This window comes from Capricornis sumatraensis, chromosome 7 (genome assembly GCF_032405125.1).
Source record: "Capricornis sumatraensis isolate serow.1 chromosome 7, serow.2, whole genome shotgun sequence".
In the NCBI taxonomy this organism is placed as follows: Eukaryota; Metazoa; Chordata; class Mammalia; order Artiodactyla; family Bovidae; genus Capricornis; species Capricornis sumatraensis.
The window spans coordinates 112836091-112863259 of NC_091075.1; the positions used below are offsets into that span (position 1 = coordinate 112836091).

Genomic DNA, 27169 nt, shown 5'->3' on the forward strand with positions numbered 1-27169 from the left:
GCAGCAGCCTAAGGACAGACAGACCCCATCATAAGCCCAATCATAAAGTGTAATGAAGTTGACTAAGGACATTCTATTTGTGGCATTTTATTTCACCAGCCAAAAAGCTTAAATACCAGACTGTTATGTTCAAACCCAGACCTAGAAGCCAAAGGAAAAAGCTGTCTGTTTGTTTTTGTTTTCCCTGGACCTGCCTTTGCTGGCAATGGGAGTAATATCTGCAGAGAGCACGAACCGTGCCTGAGTCCCAGCCAAACCCACCAGGGTTCTGGGGTCCTTCTTCCGTGTTTGTGACCCAAGCACCAGCTCTAACAAAATCTTCCTTTGCTTGGCCTGTCTCTTTCCCTTGAGACTCCTCCAGGGCCCATGTGGAGGGAGGCTGACTACAGAAACTGTATAATTAAAGACTTAGATGTGTGTAAGCACTCATGGGTCCCCATTAAATAGTGTTTATCAACACTGCTAGCTTTTTTAAAATTAACTTTCATTGGAAAGACTGATGCTGAAGCTGAAGCTCCAATACTTTGACCACTTGATGCAAAGAACTGATTCACTGGAATAGAGTGATACTGGGAAAGATGGAAGCCAAAAGGAGAAGAGGGTGGCAGAGGATGAGATGGTTGGATGGCACTGCTGACTCAATGGACATGAATTTGAGCAAACTATGGAAGGTAATGAAGGACAGGGAAGCCTGGCGTGCTGCAGTCCATGGGGTCATAAAGAGCCAGGCAGAATTTAGCAACTGAACAGCAATGGTTGCTTTATGGGGTGGTGTTAACTTCTTCTGTACAGCAAAGCGAATCAGCTCTATGTAGACATATAGCCCCTCTTTTTAGATTCCTTTCCATGTAGGTCACCACAGAGCATGAAGTAAATGTCCCTGTGTTGTACATTAAGTTCTTGTTAATTATCTATTTTATGCATAGTATCAATAGTGCTAGCTTGAATTATTTCATCAACCTATACACATCCCTAAAACTCACCAGATATTGTTCTAAATGCTCTGTACTCAGCAACCAAAAGCATGAATGAAAGTACCTACCCTCAAGCATCTTACATCTTATGAGGAGAAAAGGTGATACAAATTTAAATAAGTAATCATGCAGTGTCAATGCAAAAAATGAACAATCTAAGAGTTGCAAGTTACATTTTATTCAGAGAACTTGCTAAGGGCTATAGCCCAAGAGACAAACTCTCAGATAATTCTGAGGAACTGTTCACAGAGGGAAAGAGGGAGCCGGGATATATAGGAGTTTTTGCTGTAATCAAACATCAAAAGATTACTGCTAATCACAAACAAACAACTTAATGACTTTACTGCTGTCCTATGTACTGGAAGATGCAAGTGTCTGTCCTCATTGAAACCAGTTCTGAGCTACGCATCTTAACTGTCTAGGGCCAGCGGCCTGTTTTTCTCCATGCTGAATCCTCTCAGGGTGTGCCGTCTGTGGTGGCTGCAGTGGCTGAGAGCTTATTGACCACAACATCCTCTGTTTACAGGAATGGCAGGCAACCTTCTTTGTTTACTGAAGTGGCAGGCCACATTTTTTGTCCACAATAGCATGTTAGATGATGACACATGTGATGGAGAAAACAAAGTTTAAAAGGGTGTGGAATAGTTGGATTTGCAATTTTTAGAATAATGGTCCAGAGAGGCTTCATTGACCAACTGCAGCTTGAGAGCAGATCGTTAAAAAGTGGTAGAAAATGATGATACAAGTGCAGATACAGGTGCAGACGTCAATGTAAGCGTTGGTGTAGATGGAGTTACAGGTAAGTACAGATGATAAACGTAGAGAATAAATGTAAAAAACTAATAAACAGAAACCTCAGTTAAATAAAATTAGGAGACTAGAAGGGGAAGCTCTCATGCCCTGCGATCAAAGACTCCTCTTCCTTCCTGGCAAGGGCTCAGCCAGTTAAAAGCCACCGACTCTTTACCAGAGCCCTCCCAACTTCCTCTTCCTCTGACCTGTAGACTCATACAGAGGGAAGTCAGAAAGAGAAAAGCAAATATCGTATATTAACACACATATGTGGAATCTAGAAAAATGGTACAGATGAACCTATTCACAGAGCAGGAATGGAGACACAAACATAGAGAACAAACATTTGGGCATCAAAGAGGGACAGGGAGGTGGGATGAGTTGGGAGATTGGGATTCGCATATATACAGTACTATGTATAGAACAGACAACTAATGAGCACCTACTCAATGTCCTGGGCTGACCTAAATGGGAAAGAAATTTTTAAAAGAGGGGATATATGTATACAAATAGCTGACTCACTTTGCCACAGAGTAGAAACTAATACAACATTATAAAGCAACCATACTCCAATAAAATTTTTTAAAAAGAAGAGAAAATTTCTTTCCTCGCTGTACAGGGGCTTGCACATAGCTCAGTGTGGTTTTGCAGAGCACAGATGGCAATTCTCTGTTGATCCTGAATAAACCTTAGCTACTAAACAACAACAATAACATAACAGAAGATACCTTTATGGGTCTCATCACTTAGGAAATCCCAAGAGTTTTAGAAGCTCTGTGTCAGAACCTAATGGAAGACCAAATATACATACATCACAATATCACAATGACATAGAAATAGAGATGCAATAGAGATAGAGACAGAGACACACATCTGAGGGGAGTCTTTCCAGGCAGGAAGAAGAATGTAAGCAATCTTTCTGGGACAGGAATACGCTTCAGGAGCAGCACAGAGGCAGTATGGCTGGAGCCGCAATGAGTGAAGCAGAGAGAAGTACACTATGAGGTAACGTGGTGGAGAAGGGCAGACCTGTGGTTCATTCTAGGCCTTTCATTTCAATCTGGGAATCATAACAATATTTCTCTGCAAGTGGCTTCCCACTCACACAGCAAGAAGTGAAGCAAAGTCGCTCAGTCGTGTCCGACTCTTTGCCACCCCGTGGACTGTAGCCTACCAGGCTCCTTGGTCTATGGGATTTTCTAGGCAAGAGTACTGGAGTGGGTTGCCATTCCCTTCTCCAGGAGATCTTCCTGACCCAGGAATAGAACCCGGGTCTCCCTCATTGTAGCCAGATGCTTTACTGTCTTAGCTACCAGGGAAGCGCAGGAGCAAGAAGTCCAGATCAATCACTAATTCAGGCAGGAGAATCTGTTGATAAGGGCAAAGGTGGCAGCCATAGAGATGCTGAGCAGTGGTGAGATGCCTGAGATAACATTAAGGAGACTCAGAAGGATTCATGGGTAAGAAGAGCATCAAAGGGTCTCCAAGTTATTTGGCCTGGACATCTGAGTTTGTTATCAACCAGGGATCTGGAGAAGCAACAACAATTGGGGAAGCAGACATCAGGAGCTCCTTGTTGCACACGTTAGGGTCGTGGAATCTATTAGACACACACGTGTAGATGTCTAGGGGTGATTGGATGTGAGTCCAGAGTTCAGGAGGAAGCTCTGAACTGGAAATAGACATCTCAAGTCATGTGACTGGATAGGCTCACCAAGCGAGAGAATGTCTATAGAGACGAGGAGGGATCTGAGGACTGAGCCTGGGTTTCCACATTTATGGGTTAGGAGGAGTAGCAAACCCAGGAAGGGAGGCAATGAAAAACAAAAGACAAGAGGAAAACAAAGAGACAGTGGCTCCTCAGGACGAGTGAGGAAAGAAAGGAAGAGCAGTAAGTCAAGCACCGAAAGGACTGAGAAGGGACCACTGATTTAGACAGGTGGGATTGTTGATGACCTTGACAAAGGTGATTTCAGAAGAGTGGTGGGCTGAAGCCAGGCGGGGTAGGTTTGGGAGAGAATGTGAGGGCTGAAATTGTAGATAGGCGTAGAGATCATTTGGAAGGAATGATGCTAAAGCTGAAACTCCAGTACTTTGGCCACCTCATCGATGAGTTGACTCATTGGAAAAGACTTTGATGCTGGGAGGGATTGGGGGCAGGAGGAGAAGGGGACGACCAAGGATGAAAAGGCTGGATGGCATCACTGACTCGATGGACGTGAGTCTGAGTGAACTCCGGGAGTTGGTGATGGACAGGGAGGCCTGGCGTGCTGTGAAGAGTCGGACATGACTGAGCAGCTGAACTGAACTGAACTGAACAATAAAGAAGACCAGTGAAATGGGGCAGTGACTGGAGAGGAAATGTCTGAAGAAGCTAACTCATGAGTAATGTACCTAGTATATAGAGTAATATATATTACTACATATATAAAATTTATATATTTCTATACATTATTGTATGATTATATATGTATATATAACCACCCAGATAATTTCTATTTCTATACAATGTATGTTGTGTATTTATTACACTCCAACAGAAACTCTGAAGCCAGGGTAGGTGATGGATTTTCTAAGTAGATACAGAAGCCACTGAGAATTGTAACAGTGATGTTGGAGAGAGTGATGGGGCCAGGAGCCAACATATCCAAAAAGGAGGCATGCAGTATAAGTTAGGAGATGACTGGCGGATGGCATGGACTAATGACATGAGACTCAGTGCTGGAGGGATACTATAAGGCAGGAGAATGAACGATCTGGAAAGAGCAGGAAGGAGCAAAGAGGTGACCCACTTCACCTCCAAGCCCAGTGGAATGAGGAGTGAGGTAGGAAGCAGCTACCATTTGAGTGGGTTTCAGTGACCTCAGTGGAGACCTGGGCTTTGGTCAGAGCAAGGAAGTGAAAGGACATCCACAAAGGAGGAGGAGGATACAGAGGACTTTGCTGGTATGAGTGGAACTTGTGTTCCAAGGGAAACCAGAGAAGGACATCTGGTCTACCCCTGGAAGGAGTGGGAGCTGGGCTGCAGAAGTGAGTGAAGATGCTCAGTCGTGTCCAACTCTTTATGACCCCATGGACTGTAGCCTACTAGGCTCCTCCATCCATGGGATTTTCCAGGCAATAGTCCTGGAGTGGGTTGCCATTTCCTTCTCCAGGGGGTCTTCCCAACCCAGGGATCAAACCCGGGTCTCCCGCATTGTAGACAGACGCTTTACCATCTGAGCCACCAGTGCTGCAGAAGGGGCCATCAGAATGAGAGTCCGTGGGATGAGTGATGACCTGGGACCATGAAGGACATTAAGTTGCATAAAGGATGTAATGAGGCTTCCCTGAAGGTCTCAAGGCAGAGTGGTGGTGAGTGAGGCTGGCGAGGAAAGAGAAGCAAGAACCTTGACAGATCCTCAGAGGCTTGGAGCTGAGAGAGTGGGAAGCCTTACCTGAAGCACCCAGGAAGTTCTGAGATGCCTTCCTTGCTCCCAACATAGATTTTCCTGAACCCTCTAGAGAGGCCCAGCTGCACTGGTAACCCTGGCTGAGATGTGAAAAGGCTGGGGAGGCAGGAAATTGGGCTGATGGGGTCGGCAGAGGCAGGTTATGGAGAACTGTGCATCATGTTGAAAACTTCAGCCTTTATCAAATAGACTTGGTCTTTGTGACGGAACAAGGGCCCTTATGAACATGATGGCTTTATTTCTCCTCCCACATAACTATTTGGGGAGTGAGGGGTTTACCAGTTGTATATGTCAGTGTTCAACCAGAGAAACAGAACCAGTTGGAGGTAATATGTATTAAGAAATGTATTGGGAAACACTGGACTTTGTGGTTGGGAAGATTGTCTGGAGAGTCTGAAATCTGTCAGGGAGACCTCCAGGAAAGGCAGACTAGAATTGTCAGGGATGAGCTGATGCTAAGGTCTGTCTGTGGAATTTCTTCTTTCTCAGGGAAGCCCCAGCTCTGTGCTTAAGACCTTTAAACTGATCGATTCATGCCCACCCAGATTATCTAGGAAACCCTCCCTTACTTAAAGTCAACCAGTTACAGATTCTAATCACATCTACAAAATACCCTCTGTGCAACAGCTAGATGAGTGTTTGGTGAAAAACTGGGAACTGAACTGTAACCAAATTGATATATCAAACTGAGCATGACATCAGCATATTCCTTAAAGTCTATAGATTCATTTTGGGGGTTCCTTCTGTAAACAAGAATTCATGGAACACTATACAAAGAGGAGCGAGATGGTCCACCTTGTACTTCAGAAAAATCAGATCTTTGGGCTTAAGTGGTAAAAAGTCTTAGGAAGGAATTTGAGCACACCATACTAAAAATAAAATATGACTTTCTCCAGTGTAAATCCATGTGAATTATGGTTGATCTCAGAGGGAAATAAAGCAAGTTGGAAAGAACCCCAAAGAAAATTATTCCAAATTTCTCTGGATATTTCAAGAAAGGTCAAATTTGCCCAGTGTGCAAAGATTTTTAAGCAATAGTTCAAAATTCCCATCTTCTGCTAAACTTATGATTAATGAATTGATGGATATTTATGGGCACCTAATCAGTATCAGGCATTCTAATGAAAATAGAGGAAAAATAATTAAATCATAAAATTAAATAATGCCCTGAGAAGCAATTTCTCTGGAAAAGCTATTAGCTTGCACTCTCTCAACTTAAAGTGAGAGAGGACCCAATTCAAATGCTTCAAAGCAAAAAAAAAAAAAAATGGGGAGGAGGAATTCACTGATGCATAAGTCTGGGGTAGATGTCCAACTTCAGGTTCGGGTGGATCCAGGTACTCTAAGGAATACAGACTGAACTCCTGTCCTTTCTGCATCTCTTAGTTCTGCTTTTCTCTGAGATGGTTTTGTGGTTGATCAGGTCTCTCGAGTCAGCAACAGTACCAGGCTCACATCTTAGAGCAGTCATCCCAGTGTTGAGTGTCCCTGGACTCATGTAAGTCACTAGCACTTCCCCACCCCCAGGAATGAATCACTGTGACCAGAGCAATGTAATAACCTGGAAAGGCTGGAACATGGGTGGAGAGAGAAAAAGGCCCCCAGTGGAAAATCAAGAGGCCCTTCCAGAAGCAGGAACAGATAGCGGGTAGACAGTAAAAAGCAGGGCTCTCTGTAGGAACATTACAACTCACAGTCCAGAAACCAGTACCAGTCAGAAGAGAGCTGAGAATCCCACTGGGTGTCCTGCCCTAAGGACAGGCTCCTTTGAGGCTCCATTTCCTCATCTCCAAATAAGGGCTCATAACAACCCCTACTGTGTCTCATGGCTACAAGTGTTACTAAAAATCAAGTATAATCTATGCAAATATGCCTTATAAATAAAAACCATTTGAAAATAAGATATGGAGAGAGCTTTATCCATGTGGTGGGACTTAAGTTTGTATTGCAAAGGGGATGCGGGAAGAAAAAAAGCTAGCAGGAAAAAGTATCACTATCTGGGCAAAATTACCCACAAGTTGAGAGACTTGTTCTCTTCTGTTAACATAGTCAATGCAGGTGATCCTTTACATTCAGAATTTTTATCTGAGAAAACAAATTGAAATAGTGAGAACTGGGCTTCCCAGGTAGTTCAGTGGTAAAGCATCTGCCTGCCAATGCAGGAGACATGGGTTTGATCCCTAAGTCAGAAAGATCCCCAGGAGGAGGAAATGGCCATCCACTCCTGTATTCTTGCCTGGAAAATTCCATGGTCAGAGGAGCCTGGCAGCCTACAGTCCATGGAGTTGTAAAAGTCTGGACACGACTGAGCACACACACTAGTGAGAACTGTGGATTTGTTCCTTACTAGTGTATGACTTCAGAGAAGGCGATGGCAGCCCACTCCAGTACTCTTGCCTGGAAAATCCCATGGGTGGAGGAGCCTGGTGGGCGGCAGTCCATGGGGTCGCAAAGAATCTGACACAACTGAGCGACTTCACTTTTACTTTTCACTTTCATGCATTGGAGAAGGAAATGGCAACCCACTCCAGTGTTCTTGCCTGGAGAATCCCAGGGACGGGGGAGCCTGGTGAGCTGCCGTCTATGGGGTCGCACAGAGTTGGACACAACTGAAGCGACTTAGCAGCAGCAGCAGTGTATGACTTTGGGCAAGTTTTTAATCTCTCACTCTCTCAGTCTTCTCATCTGCAAAATGGGATCACAGTAGTACCTGCCTCATAGGATAACTATAAAGACTGAATGTGCCAATACAGGTAAGGCACTGGGCATACACTCGTGTTCAATCATGTCCGACTCTTTGAGACCCCATGGACTGTAGCCCGACAGGCTCCTCTGCCCATGGGACTTTTCCAGGCAAAAATACTGGAGTGGGTTGCCATTTCCTTCTCCAGGGGGCATATACAAAGTGTCTTATAAATATCAGCAATTGTTAGTGGCCCTCAAAATCATCTGGATTAGTAGGTACTTTAATTCTCTTTTTTTTTTCCTGGATTAAAAAGCTGATGCATAAAGAAATTGAGTAGATAAGGTAAGACTTGAACCCTGATCTTACAGACTTCAACTCTCAACTTCACCAGGGTCCCACACACACAGGCAGGGAGGGCGGGAGGCAAGAGACCACGGAGGGAAGGAGGGGTAGGAGGAAGTATTCATGATGTCTAGATTATCGCCTGGACTGACTTTAAGCAGGAGTAAACCAGGTCTTCTAGAATATTTCTTTTTGCCTTGGATTGAATGATAGTGTTTGAACGGCTTTGTTAGAGAAAGTTTTCAGTTCAGTTCAGTTCAGTTGCTCAGTCATGTCTGACTCTGAGACCCCATGGACTGCAGCATGCCAGGCCTCCCTGTCCATCACCAACTCCCAGAGTTTACTCAAACTCATGTCCATTGAGTCAGTGATGCCATCCAACCATCTCATCCTCTGTCTCATCCACATGGCATTTAAATGCTCTTCTGATCAAAATCCCTAGACTCCACTCCAGAGATGGAGAAACCCAGCTCCATTTTCTCCCAGGAGACTAAAATTGCACATTCATCCCATCGCGGTCCATGCCATGTGTATCTCTGTATCTAGAAGCACTTACCTTACCTCATCTCATTCACTCCTCACCCCAGTGGCCTAGCATGGATCCAACCTTCACGTCAGCCCCACAGGGCCGAAAAGGAAGGAGGGGCAGGCCCTGTAGGTGAACGGAACCTTCTCTCCCAAGCCCAGTGCCCCTTCAGCTCCATTACACACATCTGACCCAGAGAGCCCCCCAGCCCAGGGATGTGAGCCCTGCCTTGCACAGTCCACGAGTCCTGCGGGACCTCCCTGAGAGGCAGGCTCCTTCCCAGAGTGTGAAGTGAGATCATGAGGCTCCCAGGGAGGGGAGATTAGAGGGTATAATGGGAGAGGTGTCTGAGCCAGGAATTCCTTATGAAGTTGCTCTGTCTCCTTGTCAACATACGTCCTTTCTCCATCTCCTAGCAAGAAACTACATTAATTCTCATTCTTAAAAAAAAAAAAGCATTAAGGGCACTTTCAGGAGGGATTTCAGTGAAAGTACAGAGTGAAAGAAACCAGGAAGAGAGGTGAAAGTCAAAGTCTGGGCACCTGCTAACCTCTAGCAAGTGAGGATCATATGTGAAAGTCGCTCAGTCATGTCCAACTCTTCGTGACCCCATGGACTATGCAGTCCGTGCAATTCTCCAGGCCAGAACACTGGAGTGGGCCTTTCCCTTCTCCAGGGGATCTTCCCAACCCAGGGGTGGAACCCAGGTCTCCCGCATTGCAGGCTGATTCTTTACCAGCTGAGCTACAAGGTGTCATAACAATGGCAGAAAAAGCTCAGAAATAAGACTGTCAGTTTGCCTGGAGACACAGTCTCCCTAACTGGACACTCATCCTTTGGGCCCACTCTGCAGGACTCTCCTACATTGTCTGCGAGAGGGGAAAGCTAACATGTGTTTTAGAACAGTGGGTTCTCAGTCAGACCTTCCCCAGAATCACCTGGGAGCTTGTTAAAATGCAGACTCCCAAGCCCTACCCCTAAAGATCCTGCTTCTGAACCAGTGGGGTGGAGTCTGGGCATCTGTGGTTTTAAGAGGGCCCCCTGAAAATTCTGATGAGTTTGAGAACCATCACTCCTGGTCACTCCCTTGCTGTGTGACCTAGGGCAAGGCAGGTCACCTCTCTGAGCTTGGGGCATAGAGAGAGCTCATAAGAAATCGCTGAATTCCCTAAAAGGAATAAATTTGAGTCCGTTTTAGGGAGGGGGCTGAACCTAGAGCCTGTTATGCAGAGTGAAGTAAGTCAGAAAGAGAAAAACAAATACTGTATATCAACACACATATATGGAATCCAGAAAAAATGGTGCTGATGAACCCATTTGCAGGGCAGGAGTGGAGACACAGACATAGAGAACAGACTTGCGGACCCAGCAGAGGAGGGAGAAGGTGGGGCGAATTGGGAGAGCAGCAGGGAAGCATACACATTGCCATGTGTAAAGCAGATACCTAGCAGAACGTTCCTGTATAACTCAGGAAGCTCAACCTGGGGCTCTGCGATGACCCAGAGGGGTGGGAAGAGGGCATGCAGTGGGAGGGAGGTTCAAGACGGGGGAGGACGTATGCATTCCAATGGCTGACTCGTGTTGTATGGCAGAAATCAACACGACATTGTAAAGCAATGAACTTCCAATTTTTAATAAAATTTCTTTAAAAGAAATAGCTGAATTGACAAAACTCGGCAGCCTGATGTGTATCCTTAGGGGAATGTCTGGATGACTCAGACTCCTCTCAGACCACAGAACCTCAGACTCGAGGGCAGGGACGGACACTCACTGAACACCATGGAGTAAAACACCAAGTTGTAGGAAACAAACATCCAGCTTTCTGAAGAAAATTATCATAGTATGTGCACGTGTTTGTGCAGAGTTTGGAAAAAACAGAAAAGTGTGGAGTGTTGTGCCTATGGGTCTGTTAATGGGAATCTTGGAGAACTAGGATTCAAAGGAGGGGGTTTCTGAAAAAGGGGTTCACAGTTTTCTTTCTATACCTCTAGACTGTTTTAACGGAGAAGGCAATGGCAACCCACTCCAGTACTCTCGCCTGGAAAATCCTATCGACGGAAGAGCCTGGTAGGCTGCAGTCCATGGGGTCGCTAGGAGTTGGACACGACTGAGCAACTTCATTTTCAGTTTTCACTTTCATGCGTTGGAGAAGGAAATGGCAACCCACTCCAATGTTCTTGCCTGGAGAATCCCAGGGACGGGGAAGCCTGGCGGGCTGCCATCTATGGGGTCGCACAGAGTCAGACACGACTGACGCGACTTAGCAGCAGCAGCAGCAGCAGATCGTTTTAATTTTCACAACAAAAACGCTGACTGGGGGCTTCTCAGGTGGCTCAGTGGGTAAAGAATCCACCTGCAATGCAGGATTCACAGGAGTCTCAGGTTCAATTCCTGGGCCAGGAAAATCCCCTGCAGGAGAGCATGGCAATTCACTCCAGTATTCTTGCCTGGAGAATCCCACGGACAGAGGAGTCTGGTGGGTTACAGTCCATGGGGTCACAAAGAGTCGGACAGAACTGAAGCAACTAAGCTCACACACGCACCCATGCAGCTGTTTGATCCAAACTGAATAGGAATTCACATTTCAGCAATCACAGATGAGATGGTGAAGAACCTCACTGGTCATGAGACCTGGTTCTAGCACTCTCTTACCTAGAACTGCCTAAAGGGCCTTGGGAAAGAAATCTGCACCCAAGGGATTTCTAATCATTAATAACAATCTGAACACTCCATCAGTTTCCCCAAAGTAAAAGTGCCTCAAAATGGACCCACAGGATTTTAAGTTATGGACCTGTTTGACGATGACACAGAGAGGTCATGACCCCAGGGCCACCTGAGGAAGCCCCTGGCTGGTCAGGAGGCTGAAGGAGAGAGAAAACCCTAGACCAGGACCTTTATTGCGTTTTCCGCAGAACAGGATAAAGAGGATTGGCTGGTTTCAAAACTTCTAGCCAGCTTAGGGGCCAAGGGACTGCCCCCAGCTGCCTGGCACCTGTCCCTGGGTGATTCAGGACAGGGAGAATGTTGGCTTGGTATGTTAGCTAGATAAAGGAGCTGCTTGAGGTTCTGGGCTCTGGATTGGACTTTGAATGGAGAGGCACCTTTCCAGGCCAGCCCTTTGCTATCTCCACAAACTGGAGACCTTTGGGAGGAAAATCCACGGGGCCGCGAATGAGTTGGACATGACTGAGTGACTAAACAACAACGAAAGCAAAGCCTAAGTCGAAGGTTTGGCAGCATAAAGCAGGAAGTGAGGGAGAACGGGATAAGAAAGCCAGAAAATGGCGTGTTGTTGAATAGATTAACCCTGTGAGTAGCTGAGGCTCCATCCCTCCAGGGATCCTAAGGAGTCACACAGAACATGCCTCAGAGTGGTCTCATCGAACATGGCAGGCTGGCTATTTATTTATATTCACCATCTGGTATCTTACAAGGCCTGAGTTTCTCCTCTGGGCTTCCCATCTCCAGTACCTCCTGGCAGCTCACAGTCTGGCTGAAAAGGCCTGAAAGTAGGCCCCTCGGGCAAGGAAGCAGAGCCCCATGAGCAGCTCTGGGGCAGTTGGCAGGGTAGGTTTGGTTGAGGGCCATGGGGAAGGGCAAGCCCATCTTCTGATCATCAGAAAGCCCTTGCAGACTCTGTGCTTCCACGCTGACCTGTCTGCAATTACCTGGCACACCAGCTCAGCACGCAGGCCCTCATCTGATTGGGAATTCGCTCGTCACACTTCAGGACTGATCTCAGGCATCCCTTTCTCCAGAAAGCCTTTAGCGACCATCCCTGCTCAGGTGACCGTCTGCTCCCAGTTCCTCCAGGCATCACTAGAGGCTCCACAGATATGCTGTGAGCCACACTGGGCTTGAGGACACCAAGGCATGGCCCTTACCTTCAAGGGGCTCACAGTCACGAGAGGGAAACAATCTTAGCCCTCCAGTCCACGAACATGCCCAAGAGTCGTGACGGCTCCATAGGCTGAGAAACGTGGTTCCTGAGAAATGAAAACAAGTAGCATCCTTTGCAATCAGCTTCCCCCTAGATTCTAGATAGTCACAGGGCACCTGGCAGCCCGCCTAAAAAAGCCCCACCCATATGGTGACTCAGACGGTTACACATCGCCCCAGTGGCTAACACACCTCTATCATTAGTCTCGTAAATGTCCAAGCTCCTTTATTTGATGTCTTGATCAGATTCCTGCCTGCTATTCCAGGCTTCTCCTTCAAAGCTGACCTTTGAAAACTCTGCTTTCAGCATTTCTGTTCCGTGACCACCTTCACCCAAGCTCAGGTCTCTACTGAGTGGGCACCTCCTACACACACTTCAGGCCTGAGCTCACCCAGCCATTTCTCCAGAAGACCTCTGGTGACACCCGCCCATCCACCCGGAGGCAGCAGTCAGCTTCCAGGGTCTGTGGTATCTCTGTAAGCGCTCTAGATAAGCACACACATTCTGAGTGTCACTGCCTGCACTGACCATCCCAACTCTATGTGACCGGCTTCTATGTGACCTGCACCTGTCCCTTCATGTTCCTAAGGCTTGGTTTCCTTCTGTCTAGAATGAAGGGGCTTCCCTCATAGCCCAGACAGTAAAGAATCTGCCTGCAATGCAGGACACCCAGGTTCAATTCCTTTGTTGGGGAGATCCCCTGGTGAAGGAAATGGCAATCCACTCCAGTGTTCTTGCCTGGAGAATCCCATGGACGGAGAAACCTGATAAGCTATAGTCCATGGGGCCGCAAAGAGTCAGACATGACTTAGAGACTAATAAAAAAAAAAAAAGAATGAAGATTATGATAGTAATACATGTAGAGTTGTCATATGGATTGAATGAAATAGTCCACATAAAGACTTAGCCTGGAGCTTGAGCACAGAATAATCACTCAAATGTCAGCTGCTGGAATCTCAGAATACATATCCTTGACTTTAACTGGTACCTTAATTTGACTATCAACTCCTTGCATGCGTGCATGCTCAGTTGCTCAGTCAGGTCCGACTCTGCAACTCCATGGACCGTAGCCTGTCAGGCTGCTGTGTCCATGAAATTTCCCAGGCAAGAATACTGGTGTAGGTTGCCATTGCCTACTCCAGGAGAGCTTCCTGACCCAGGGACTGAACCCACGTCTCAAGTATCTTTTGCACTGGCAGGCATATTCTTGACCACCTGGGAAGCCTCGTCACCTCCTTATGTTACTATAAATAATTATATAGGTGTTGAGTATATAAATGAATCAATTGATACACCACTTGCAAACCTTGAAAGATGCTTTCAAGTAATCTGTCCTGAGTACCCACTTGGGACCAGGCACTGCTCCAGGGGTTTTCCCAGGTATCAGCTCATCTACTCTCCACAATACTCCTGAGGGATGAAAAAGTCCACTGCTATGATCACATTGTTACAGATGAGAGAAATAAGCCCAGAAAGTGTATGCAATTTTTCCAGGGCTGTGCCATTAAAGAATGGCAAGACAGGGGTTTGAGCCCAGATTGCCTGGCTCCAGGAACCAGATATGACTGTGGTCTAACATGCATGCTGGAGTTTAGGGAAATGAGACTGAGCCAAGACCACCATCTCTAGGCACAATAGTAAATCAAAGATGTAATCCTCTCTTCTTAGAGAATGTCTAGGATTGCACACTCATTTTTAATTGTGGCAAGGAGCAATACTTTATTTAAAAAAAGAAGAAGGAATTTACAGATGGCAAATGGCAGGAAGACTTGAAGACAACAGTTCCCATGGCTCTCACAGGGTTAGATGATCAGGGGAGCCCGTCAGAAATCAGCCAAGTTTGTTCGGAGGTAGTAAATATCGCTGTCAACGGCACTAAATTCAGCGCACAAGAAGATATATGAAAGTAAGCAGAGAGAAACAGAAAAGGGCTAGGCTCTATTGTTTCGTTTCCTGGTGAACACAGGAAATCTGAAACCCTCTGCAACAAGAGACGCTCCTCTGCAGAGTCTACAAGATTCCCCCTCCGACACTAGGGAAACCACGAAGCTGGTCAGAGTCCAGGGCGGGTGATGGATGGTGTGCTGTGATGCACACCTTTCCAACCAGCCCTTCCAACCTCTTCAGTGTCTGCACGTCCTAACATTTCACGCAGAAATTGCTGGCTTTTCTCTCCCTTTATTAGTCGAAGAGGCTAGGCTATGCAGGAGTAACAAATAGCAGACCTCAGTGGCTTAAGACCGCAAAGTTTATACATGGTTTACTGCTGTTGTTATTACTGCTACATTTTGTTGTTGCCACAATGCTGTGATAGCTACAAGCTCATGGGCGATTACAGAGTAGGCACGCAGGGCCTGCCCATCTCCACCATCCTCCTGTATCACCATCATATCATGAGTCTTCACAGCTCACTGTGGAAGGAGAGAGCATGTAGATTTGACTCATGTCACTTCCGCTCACATTTTGCTGGCCAGACCATCCATCTGGCCACGTCTAGCTTTGAAAATGGAGGAAGGGGGTGTCTCCAAAGAGGATAGAAATGGAGATACTGGTGGGCACCAGTGCTGTGTACCTCACGAAGGAGAAGTCAGAACATCTGTGTAAACATACATTGTGAAAATCTATCTCCACATTGCAGACAGCTGCAGGGGAAGGGAATGGCAAATAAATGAAAAGGAACCAGGAAGACGCACCATGTTTGTTGTTTAGGAAAAGTCTCTGGTTAGGAAATCCTGGTTGGCATGCAAAGGGGTAAGAAGGTCAGAGAAGAGACAGCCCTGGAGTCATAGCTGTAAGTCTTTTGAGCTACACTGACCCTCTGGAGACCAAAGCCTGAAGGAGGCAACTCACCAGGGCCTGTTGGGTAGACGGGCAGAGACCATAACCAAATTTTGAGCCCAGTTAACCATGCCCCCTGTGCCCCTTCCACACAACTGTCGATCAAAAAGCTAGGTGCCCCTATTCCTATTTGAGTAACACCGAGAAATAAACCAGGAAGCAAGGACCCCAGCACGGGTATTGCAAGAAGAAGGAAGAAACGAATACAGAAGGCAGATGACAAATATATACGGCACAAATGATCTGTTTCATAGAACAGAGTTTAGTCCTCATCTGTCTTCAAGGAACTGGCGGTACAGTTTTTCAGAAAGAAAGTTCAAAGAAGCAATAGAAATGATCAAACAAGAAATAAGAAGAAAACCAGTTGAAAAGTGAGCTGGTAGAGCTCAGGAAATAGACGGAAGATGAAAAATAAAGCAATTAGAAAGATGAAACAACTTAGAAGTGACAGAAAATAGATAAATACTGTTGAAAGCACAGGCCAAGCAAGTGAAAGAAATCACACAAAACGAAATAGAAAGAACAGTGAGATATAAATGATGACAGACGAGACAATACAAAACTGACGGACACAAATTGGTGTTCTGAACGGGGGTGAGAAAGGAACAGGAATAAACTTAAAAGACTCTTAAAAAATTAAAAATAACTATGTCTCCAAATTTAAAGCATACACCATATGCTAGGGGGAAAAACGTAGAGTTGGGAATGTAGGGATATGCACTGTGAAGACACTGACATTCAAGGGGAAGTGTTCCATCTGCATTGTGCAAAGAACAGAAATCACACAATTTTTCTCAGTCCCATACAACACTCGACACAAGAAAACAGAATCGCATCTACCCGTTCTAAGGGGAGAAGGGTGACCCACGAGCTTTGCACTCAGCCAAATTCTGCTGTGACTATAAAAGAAACAGGCAAATGTTCTTAAGCATTCAGGAATTCAAGGACTATGGTAACAAAGTGCTTCTTGAGAAATAGCTGATGATGAAATCCAGAGTACAAGGCTTGATTCAAAATTAAACACCCAGCCGTGGAGAAAAGGACAACAGTAAGCACTGGATTCATTTAATCACAGAACTGAGGATAAGGAACAGTGGGAATCCGCTGGCAGAACAGAATATAAACATGATAACTCTAGGCAATCCAAAACTAATAATGAAACTAACCAAAAATCAGGAGACTGGAGATAGAAGGGAGCAGGAAGTACATAAAATCCTCCCCCTTCATGGCAGAAAGTAAGTATGTATCATATAAAGTGGAAACACACAAGAGTTTGTTTGTTTTTTTAAGCAAAATAATAATATGCTCTTTATATTTTCTCAAAATTGTCTTTGAACCTTAGAGGCTTCTTTTAGGCATTAATCTCAGTCGTTACGAACAAGTGTTTATCAGAAGTTCGGCATTCCTTCAGTTCGATCCTAGTTTATTTTTCTTCAGGTCGTTTCAGGTAGACATTAAGTTTAGCATGGAGACCACAGACTCCAACCCACAGCACTCAGGGTTCCCAAGCTGGGCTCAGTAATTGTCTCAATTTAATACACATTGAATTATTTGGAATTTTAATGATTTGCATATTATTCTGGGGAGTTACTAATGGAGTCAGCGCCCACTTTTTCTCAGTGATAAATGCATCAGTTAGGAATGCGTTGGCTGCAACCAGCAGCATATCCAAGGAACCAGCAGCTTAAACTAGGGAGGGTTTTTATTTTTTCACATAACAAAAAGTCAGAGGGTCGCTGGCATGGGTTCAGCTGCTCATTAAAGTCACTGAGACCCAGGCTGCTTCTCTTTTCCCACCACTGCACCCTTAACACGTTATCTTTCATCCCTGAGCTTGTCATCAAGATGACTCTGCACTTGAGACGTGACCTCTGTGCTCCTCACAGGACAGGCAGAGGAGAAAGTGAGGAGGCACCAATTGTGTCTGGAGCTTTCATCAGGAAAGCAAACATTTCCAGACTTCTCCATTCAATGTTTTCTTATACCTGATTGGCTAAAGTCATGTCACATGTCTCCCAAACCCAGCTGCAAATGAAGCTATGTAATGGGCTTATATTGCCATCTGACAAAATTGGAATTCTGGCAGCAAAAGTAGATGGGGGACAAATATTGATTTCACAACAGTATCAACCACAAAAAGAAATGTGGAAAGCTCAGGAAACTGAAAATTCAGAAATCCCTGTTCCTTTCTCCTAGCTAATATCTGCTGAGGAGTTATCATTCTCCCTGCTGAGTGTTTTGTTTTCTCGGTAATGACAAAATTGATGTAGGATACGTTTTGAACAGAGCAATCTTTTGAAAATGAAAACCGGAACATGTCCCTCTCCTGCTTCCTTCAAGATCTTACCATTGAACTTCAAATATGACTAAACTCCTCCGCATGACCTCCAGGAGAGGGCAATGGCACCCCACTCCAGCACACTTGCCTGGAAAATCCCATGGGTGGAGGAGCCTGGTAGGCTGTAGTCCATGGGGTCGCTGGGAGTCGGACACGACTGAGTGACTTCGCTTTCACTTTTCACTTTCATGCATTGGAGAAGGAGGTGGCAACCCACTCCAGTGTTCTTGCCTGGAGAATCCCAGGGACAGGGGAGCCTGGTGGGCTGCCGTCTTTTGGGTGGCACAGAGTCGGACATGACTGAAGCATCTTAGCAGCAGCATGACCTCCAAGACCCAGCACGATGTAGCCCGGCAAAATCCAGCTCATCTTGTTTTGTTCTCACTTCCGGTCATCTTGTGTCCTTCCTGCCGCAGTGTCCTGGCAGTGGCTAAGCCTCTGCAGGGCTGCTCATCCCCCCAGATTCATAGGTCTCATCTTCGCTTCATTTAGGTCTCTAGTCTGTCACTGCCTCCTCAGGGAAGCCTACTTGATCTCCTCCCCAAGACGTGCCATCCTCCTAAGTGTTTTCTAGTCTTCCCAGCACTTCCTGCTGTTTGAGGTTATCACTGGATTTGTTCCATCAACTGATGTCTGCCTTCCACTCTACCACACCACTCCCCAAGAGCCAGACCATTTTCTGTTGAATTAGCCCTGTTTTCCCAGAGTCTGGATCCCTGCTTTGCACATCTTAGGTTCTCAACTGATCTCTATTGAATGAGTAAAAGGATGGACCAGAGTTAAGAGTCCAGACAACAATATTGCCACTTTATTAAAAAAAACACAATGTCAGGGTTGAGAGTTAAGTTTTTGTTTTTAAAACTTTAAACTTTTTATTTTCTGTTGGCGTATGGCCAATTAACAATGTTGTGGTGATATCAGATAGACAGCAAAGGGACTCAGCCATACATATACATGTATCCTTTCTCCCCAAAGTCCCCTCCCACCCAGGCTGCCGCGTAACATTGAGCAGAGTTTCATGTTCTCTACAATAGGTCCTTGTTGGTTATCCATTTTGTGAGTTAAGTTTTATTGGGGGAAATGAGGACTATAGCCTGGGAGACAGCCTCTCAGATAGCTCTGAGAAACTGCCTCGAAGAGGCAGAAGGGAACATCAGTATAGACATGATTTTGGTGATGGGGAATACATGCAATCAAGCACATGTTTTTCCAGAAAGTTTCTCCTAGTCTTGTGAAGCTTTGCTTGTCACGAGGAGCAGTTGTCACTGTGAAGGTTTTGATGCTTTTCTAGATATGAAGGGATGCAAGAATAGGGCTGATACAATCTGCTCCTAAAAATATATAACTATCTGAAGATCTCTTCTGCCAATTTTTCCCAGAGAACAAAATGTCTCATTTCTGCTTCTCCACCCTGAACTTATTCTGGGGAGGGCTGAAAATCAGCAGCTACAGCAGCACATGATTTAATCTTGTAGCAGTAGATGCCAGGTGCCCGTGGCAAGTGCCAATTTGTAGTTGACATTATCCAGACAAAACCAGCAACAGCAACATGCATTCAGGGTAGCAGATAGGGGAGGAACACAGGGAGAGCCCGTAATGGTGCCATAAAAAAGAAAAGAAGAAGATGGATAACATGCTCACTGCCCTCAAAGGAGCAAACCTCCACTGCACACATAACAAACCATCCAGGGAACTCTGCAGAGGAAAGCAAGAGGAAAGGAGGGTGTGGGCTGAGTATGACAGCCGCCAGCTTCAAATTTCCAAACTGGAGAATGGTGCACAAAGATCTCACCAGATTGATGTATTGCAATGTTACTGGCAAAAGCCAAAGTTAAAAACAACCAAACCCTCCAACAATGGGGAGCGAGTTAAGACAATTTCCATACATACTTATAATTTTAAATTACATTGCAGAATTATCTTCTATTATATGCAAATATAACACAAATATAATGCAAATATAGTACGTGAACCGTGAACTTCCAGATGTTCAAGCTGGTTTTAGAAAAGGCAGAGGAACCAGAGATCAAATTGCCAACATCCGCTGGATCATCAAAAAAGCAAGAGTGTTCCAGAAAAACATCTATTTCTGTTTTACTGACTATGCCAAAGCCTTTGACTGTGTGGATCACAATAAACTGTGGAAAATTCTGAAAGAGGTGGGAATACCAGACCACCTGACCTGCCTCTTGATAAACCTGTATGCAGGTCAGGAAGCAACAGTTAGAACTGGACATGGAACAACAGACTGGTTCCAAATAGGAAAAGCAGTACGTCAAGGCTATATATTGTCACCCTGCTTATTTAACTTCTATGCAGAGTACATCATGAGAAACACTGGGCTGGAAGAAGCACAAGCTGGAATCAAGATTGCCAGGAGAAAAATCAATAACCTCAGATATGCAGATGACACCACCCTTATGGCAGAAAGTGAAGAGGAACTCAAAAGCCTCTTGATGAAAGTGAAAGTGGAGAGTGAAAAAGTTGACTTAAAGCTCAGTATTCAGAAATGAAGATCATGGCATCCGGTCCCATCACTTCATGGGAAATGTATGGGGAAACAGTGGAAACAGTGTCAGACTTTATTTTTGGGGGCTCCAAAATCACTGCAGATGGTGACTGCAGCCATGAAATTAAAAGATGCTTACTCCTTGGAAGAAAAGTTATGACCAACCTAGATACCATTTTGAAGAGCAGAGACATTACTTTACCAACAAAGGTCCATCTAGTCAAGGCTATGGTTTTTCCAGTGGTTATGTATGGATGTGAGAGTTGGACTGTGAAGAAAACTGGGCACTGAAGAATTGATGCTTTTGAACTGTGGTGTTGGAGAAGATGCTTGAGAGTCCTTTGGACTGCAAGGAGATCCAACCAGTCCATTCTGAAGGAGATTGGTCCTGGGATTTCTTTGGAAGGAATGATGCCAAAGCTGAAACTCCAATACTTTGGCCCTCATGCAAAGAGTTGACTCATTGGAAAAGACTGCTGCTGGGAGGGATTGGGGGCAGGAGGAGAAGTGGACGACAGAGGATGAGATGGCTGAATGGCATCACTGACTCGATGGACGTGAATCTGAGTGAACTCCAGGAGTTGGTGATGGACAGGGAGGCCTGGCGTGCTGTGATTCATGGGGTCGCCAAGAGTCGGACATGACTGAGCGACTGAACTAAACTGAACTCATGTGCAAATATGAGTAAATATAGAGTATGTGACACAAAGGTTCCCCCAAAAAAACATAATGCATAGAACAATGGTAATTTAAAAGAGAGAAAGAATATGTGTTTTTCCAGATGTAGATGCCAAAATGATAACAGGATTATTTCTGGGTGGTCTGATTAACAGCTGATTTCTATTTTCTCTTCTGTTGTTGTTTATCTGTATAGTCTAATTTTCCCATGATTAATAGATATTAATTGGGCAATTTTTTTCCTACTTTCAAATAACCAAATCAGGATGCATGCTTTAAAGCCCATCTTAACAGCATGAAGAAGCGCTAGGTATCAGAAGGCCTTTCCTTGGAGCAGAACAGCCCGCTGTTAAATATTCTTCCAGCCGCATGCACACATTTAGAAGGCTTGGCTGAGATGGGGCAGAAGTGTCAGTAGGGCAACACCAAGGATCCAGCCAGGAGGTGGCCTTGCAGCACTGAAAGTGAGGGCCAGCAACACCATACAGACCTGGGAAATAGCCCCCAGAGTCAAAATGTCACTTAGAGTTGCATCTTGTGTCAGACTCACTTTATCCTCAGGATGTGCAACTCAGGTGTTACCCAGTTTATAGATGAGAATTCTGGAGCTCAGTGAATTGTTCAGTGTCTTCCAAGGTAAAAGCTAGACTGATTCCAAAGACCTTGCTTATTTCTGTGCATCAATTCATCTTCATATGTGTCAACCTCTACCCCAAACAAGTGGAAAACCCCTAGTGTGCAGTTTACCCAGTGGAGATAAAATATTTCATGTTGCTATTCTGTAACTCTTAGTTTGAATAAAATCTAATCAGAGGCAAAATCAAATAAAACAATAACTGCAATGTGGTATCCTGGGTTGGGTCCCAGAAAAGACAAAGAGCATTAGTGATAAAATCTGAACAGTCTGAAGTTTAACCTAAACTAGCTTCCCTAGTGGCTCAGTTGGTAACAAATCTGCCGGCAATGCAGGACACCCGGTTTCAGTCCCTGGGTCGGGAAGATCCCCTGGAGAAGGAAATGGCAACCCACTCCGGTATACTTGCCTGGAGAATTCCATGGACAGAGGAGCTGGGCAGGCTACCATCCATGAGATTGCAGTCAGACATGACTGTATGACTAACTTTCACTTTTCAAAAAGATGATAAATAGGTAGGTAGAAAAAAGATAAATGAGTAGATGGTTAGCTAGCTAGCTAGATGATAGATAAATGATTAGATAGCTAATAGATGGATGTGCTAAGTCACTTCAGTCGTGTCTGACTCTTTGCGACGCTATGGACCGCAGCCTTCCAGACTCCTCTGTCTATGGGATCCTCAAGGCAACAATACTGGAGTGTGTTGCCATTTTCTCCCCCAGGGGATCTTCCCAACCCAGGGATCAAACAAGCATCTCTTATGTCTCCTGCGTTGGCAGGCAGGCTCTTTAGCACTAGTGCCACCTGGGAAGCCCAATAGATGGATAGAGGATAGATTAGATAGATAAATGATTAGACAGATATTTAGATAGATAGGTAGATAAGTGGATAGATGATAGATGGATAAATGGATAGGTAGGTAGATAGATAAAGAGGCCGGTGCTCTTGAGGAATGATGAGGATGAAGAGGGGACTAATCAAATAAGGTAGAAACCTACCTACTCAATTGCCACCACTTCCCTCCATCTCAACCTCAAAGAGAGCTCCAGATCTCCCTCCAGACCACTTTGGAAACCCTTGAGCTGGTCCAGTTAGCTTAGCTTATAAGTGAGGAAACAAGCCCGACAATCAGAGTAACGTGGTTAAGAGCCCTTGCCCAGCCATTGGCAGAGTGGACTGGAAGCCTAGTATGCTGGACTGAATGTTTGTCCTTCAAAATTCGCAGGTTGAAGCCCTAATTCTCAATGTGATAGCATTTGGAGGTGGGGCATCTGGGAAGTAATTAAGTTTACTTGCAGTCTCGTGGATGGGACCCCCTTGCTAGGATTAGTGTCCCTATAAGTAAAGGAGAGGCCAGAGCTCTCTCTCTCCATCATATGAGGATGCAACAGGAAGGCATCATCTGTAAGCCAGGGAGGGGCTCTCACCAGGAACAAGCTGTCTGGGATCTTCACTAGGGGCTTCCCAGTCTTAGGAGCTGCGAGAGATAAATGTCTGTTCTTTAAGCCACCCAGTGTGTGCCATTTTGTTACCCACCAGCTTGAGCTGACCAAGACACCCAGTCTCCCCTAGGTGAGTACTCCTTCCAGGACGCCAGCTGGGGTCTGAGGACACATGGAATCCTGAGATCATTTTCAGTTCCACGTCTGCTCAGAAACATTTCCAACTAAAATGTACCACTCTAAAATTGCTGGATTGCACAAATCCAAGAAAAGTTGAACTCATTTTTATCAAACATCTATATTCCCAAAAGACTGTATGCAAGTGAAATATTATTATTTGCTATTAGCTTTTTTTTACTTGATTAGGCATCACTGCATCCATGGAACAATAATCCTTAGCCCCAGGCCCTTCATCCAGATTATCTGGAAAGCTGGCTAAAAATCCAGGTTGCCGGGTGAACCTAGATTTTACATCATTAAAACTTAAAAATGGGTCCCTGATACCCGTATTTATTTAGTGCTCCCCGTTTGCAATGATTTTCTCAGAAAAGACGAACTGGAGAATGAGGAATGAATGTGGAAAGGAGACATTGTCATTATACATGCTTTTATTGTATGAATTTTTCAAACACTGTCGCATGTTGCCTATCTGAAATTAAACTTAAAAATTCCCCTTGCATAGCCACACTAGGGAACCACAGACCTAGTGAGACACCATTGCATCTCGTGAAACTAGAGCAGATGTAGAGAATGGACTGTGGGCACAGTAGGGGAAGCAGAGGGTGGGACGAATGGAGAGAGTAGCGTTAACAAGCATACATTACCGTGTGTGAAACAGCTGACTAGTGGGAAGCTGCTGTAAGTGCAGGAAGCTCAGCTCAGTGCTCAGGGATGACCTAGAGGGGTACGATGGGGGGTGGGAGAGGCTCAAGAGGGAGGGAATATATGTATGCACATAGCCAATTCACTTCATTGTACAGCAGAAACTAAGACAACATTGTACAGCAATTATACTCCAATTTTAAAAAAATTAAAAATAGGGCATTATGCAAAATCAGCTTTAGGGTCTTGGGCAGCCTAGTTCGGTCAAGTCCTCAGTTGAGCTAATGAGCTTAGGAGTCCGACAGCCCAGGTCTGAACCTGCCCCTGACCCAACGAGTATTCCCTGTTCTGAGCATCTCATCTGTAAAATCCATGTGGGCGGACCCGCCTAGCACACCTGTGAGAACGAGTGAAAGCAACGACTGCACAGTGCTCAGCACAGAGCTCGGCACACAGCCAGACCGCAGGAAATAATCGCTATTCTTTCTCTTCCTTTTCTCTACAACCCCCGCACTGGAATGGGGATACTGATATGATCAGAACTGAATTATTTTGGAAAGAAAAGCTCTTCTTTGTTTCATGAAACCAAATCAGTTGACTTTAAGCTAGAAACCTAGCATATGTGCCAAAATAAAAGGTCCCCGCCTGCCCTGCTAAGTGCCAATGGCCATGATTTCTCACCCCAGTTTTCTTGTCATCAGTACTGATCTAAGAAATCAGAGCTCTTGAGACATTTTCATTTAGATGAGCGTGAGTATTTATAATTTTCTTGGGCCTCTTCCATACCATTTTGAAGCTTTGGCTTATTACATTTTTAAACTAATTCTTTCCCTTAGATATGTAAATAACTTTTATTAGATATGTGGAAAATAAAGAGAAGAGGGGAAAAAAACAATTCAAAATTTTATCACCTTAACACAATGGATGACAATATTTTGGTATATTTCCTGCTAGGTTGCTAATGTGTGAGTTATAATCATAAAAAGTGTTATATCCACACCAAACAAACCTCATCTTCTGATTTTTCTTTTAACAGTGTATTCCAAATATTTTCCTTATTATAACCATACTTTCAACTAACTGCCTGGTATTCCCCTGAGTGACTATCCCATAACACATTTAACAATTCTATTGTGTTACATTATGGTTTATTCTGATTTTTTTTCTGGTTGTTTTTAATGCTGCAATGAACATCTTTCTGTGTAGATGTTTTTATTGAATCAAGAACTATTTCCTTAGGCTAATTTCACACAAATGATGCCTTCTGTTTTTCAAAAATAAAACTGCATTAAAGAACAGTATGAGTCTAACTAGATAAACCTAGAGAAATTACAGCCATTTCATGTGAACGTGCTATCTCCCTGGTTTTCAGAGTGATCAGGGGAATTAATTTTTGCAGAGCAGAAACGCGGCAGCCTGTGATCTACCAGAGACAAACGGAATTGCAAACAGTTCAAAGGGCAACATTTTATTTGGTAGCTCTATCTTCAAAATCAATTCTGAATTTAAGAAAGAGACAAAACAGAGTTTTGAGAAATATCAACACCTGTTACCAGTTTGCAACCCTTTCCATACATGAACAATAAGAGAAAGGCACCGCCGTTGGCCCCCACGGAGAGAAACTTGCTAAGGAAATGAACATATGTCCACGCGCTCGGTCTCTAAGTTGTATCCGACTTCTTGTGACCCCATGGACTGTAGCCCGCCAGGTTCCTCTCTCCATGAAATTTTCCAGGCAAAGAATACTGGAGCAAGGTTGCCATTTCTTCCTCCAGGCGATCTTCCAGACCCAGAAATTGAACTCAAATCTCCTGTGGCTCCTGCTTTGGCAGGTGGATTCTTTCTTAACTGCTGAGCCACCTGGGAAGCCCAATGAACATATATACTAACTAAAATCATTTTTCATACCATTCAAACAGCTGGAGAGTTTCAACTAGCACCTTGAAAACAACAGTTCATTCATCCTCCACTGTTCCAGGGAGACAGTCATTCATTTCAGTAAGAACTCATTTATTCCAACCATTTTTGTTGATTGAGTGCTCACCATGTACAAATGGGCTAATATATTTTCTAAACGAATGCTAAGTTTCATCCCATTGTATAGAAGGCACACTGAGGCTCAGAGAGACTGTCACATTCTCAAGACCACACTATTAGTGGGTGGTAGGGTTGAACTTCAAATCATACATTCTAGCTTCAGAAACCATGTTAAGAAGCCCAGCCCCAGAGACCCCTACTCTCGCTGTTGCCTGCGGCTCAGGCCTGGTCTCCTGGTGTCACTCGTGTCCATTTTCTGTCGCCGCTGTAACAAATTACCACAAACTCAGTGGCTTAATACAACCAGTCATCAGTCCTGCAGTCTGGAGGCCAGGAGTCTGAAACGGGCATGGCCTGTGCTCCTTTCGGAGGCTCTAGAGGAGCAGCTGCTTCCTTGCCTGTTCTGTGTCCTCGAGCTCACCTCCATTTCACCTCTCCTGGTCCCCTTCTCCATCTTCAAAGCCATCGAAGCACCTTCTCCCTCCAGTTCTACTTTCCTCAGCCTCTGTCTGAACACCGCCTTCTCTCTACATCTCTGACCCCCCTGCCTCCTTCTTCTCAGGACCCTGGCAATGAATGACTCGGTGGCCGATGTGATCAACTGAGGATACTCTTCCCTCTCTCAAGACCCTGAACTTAAGCACATCTGCTAAGCCCCTTCTCTGTATTCACAGGTGCAGGGGGTGAGGGCGTGAACATCTTTGGGGGACATTATTCAGCTTACGATCAGCAATGAGAGCTAAATGGCAGTTGGAAAAGTCACAAGTATACCTGCAGAGTTAGTTTTCAGGAGATGACACAATCAGGGAAAGCTGTTGAATGTAGGATTCCAGTGGTCCCAGCAGAACCAGCAATAGGAGATGGAGAGAGTGTAAAAAGAGCAGGTATCACATCACCGTATATGAAACAGATGACCAACAAGGACCTACTGTGAGGCCCAGGGGACTCTACTCTTTACTCTCTAATGACCCATGTGGGAATGAGTGGCTTTATGTAAACTATTTACTTTCCTGTATGGCAGAAACTAACACAACACTGTAAATCAACTATGTCCAATAAAAACTAATTTCAAAAAACTTTTTAAATAAAAAACAGCAAGTATCTCAGTTTTGAGCACCATGAACCATGTACTTCACTTCCCTTAACCTATTTCATCTTC

General features: G+C 44.9%; 1 protein-coding gene across 1 annotated transcript in view; it reads left to right on the plus strand.

Annotated features, from left to right (window-relative positions):
* Nucleotides 1-2728: 2728 nt before the first annotated feature.
* The window catches only part of C1QTNF7 (C1q and TNF related 7), a 62442-nt gene continuing 38001 nt past the window's right edge, over nt 2729-27169 (plus strand). The window contains exon 1 of the mRNA XM_068975575.1: nt 2729-2771. The gene's annotated coding sequence lies outside the window, so the exon portion shown is untranslated. The remainder of the gene's footprint in view (nt 2772-27169) is intronic.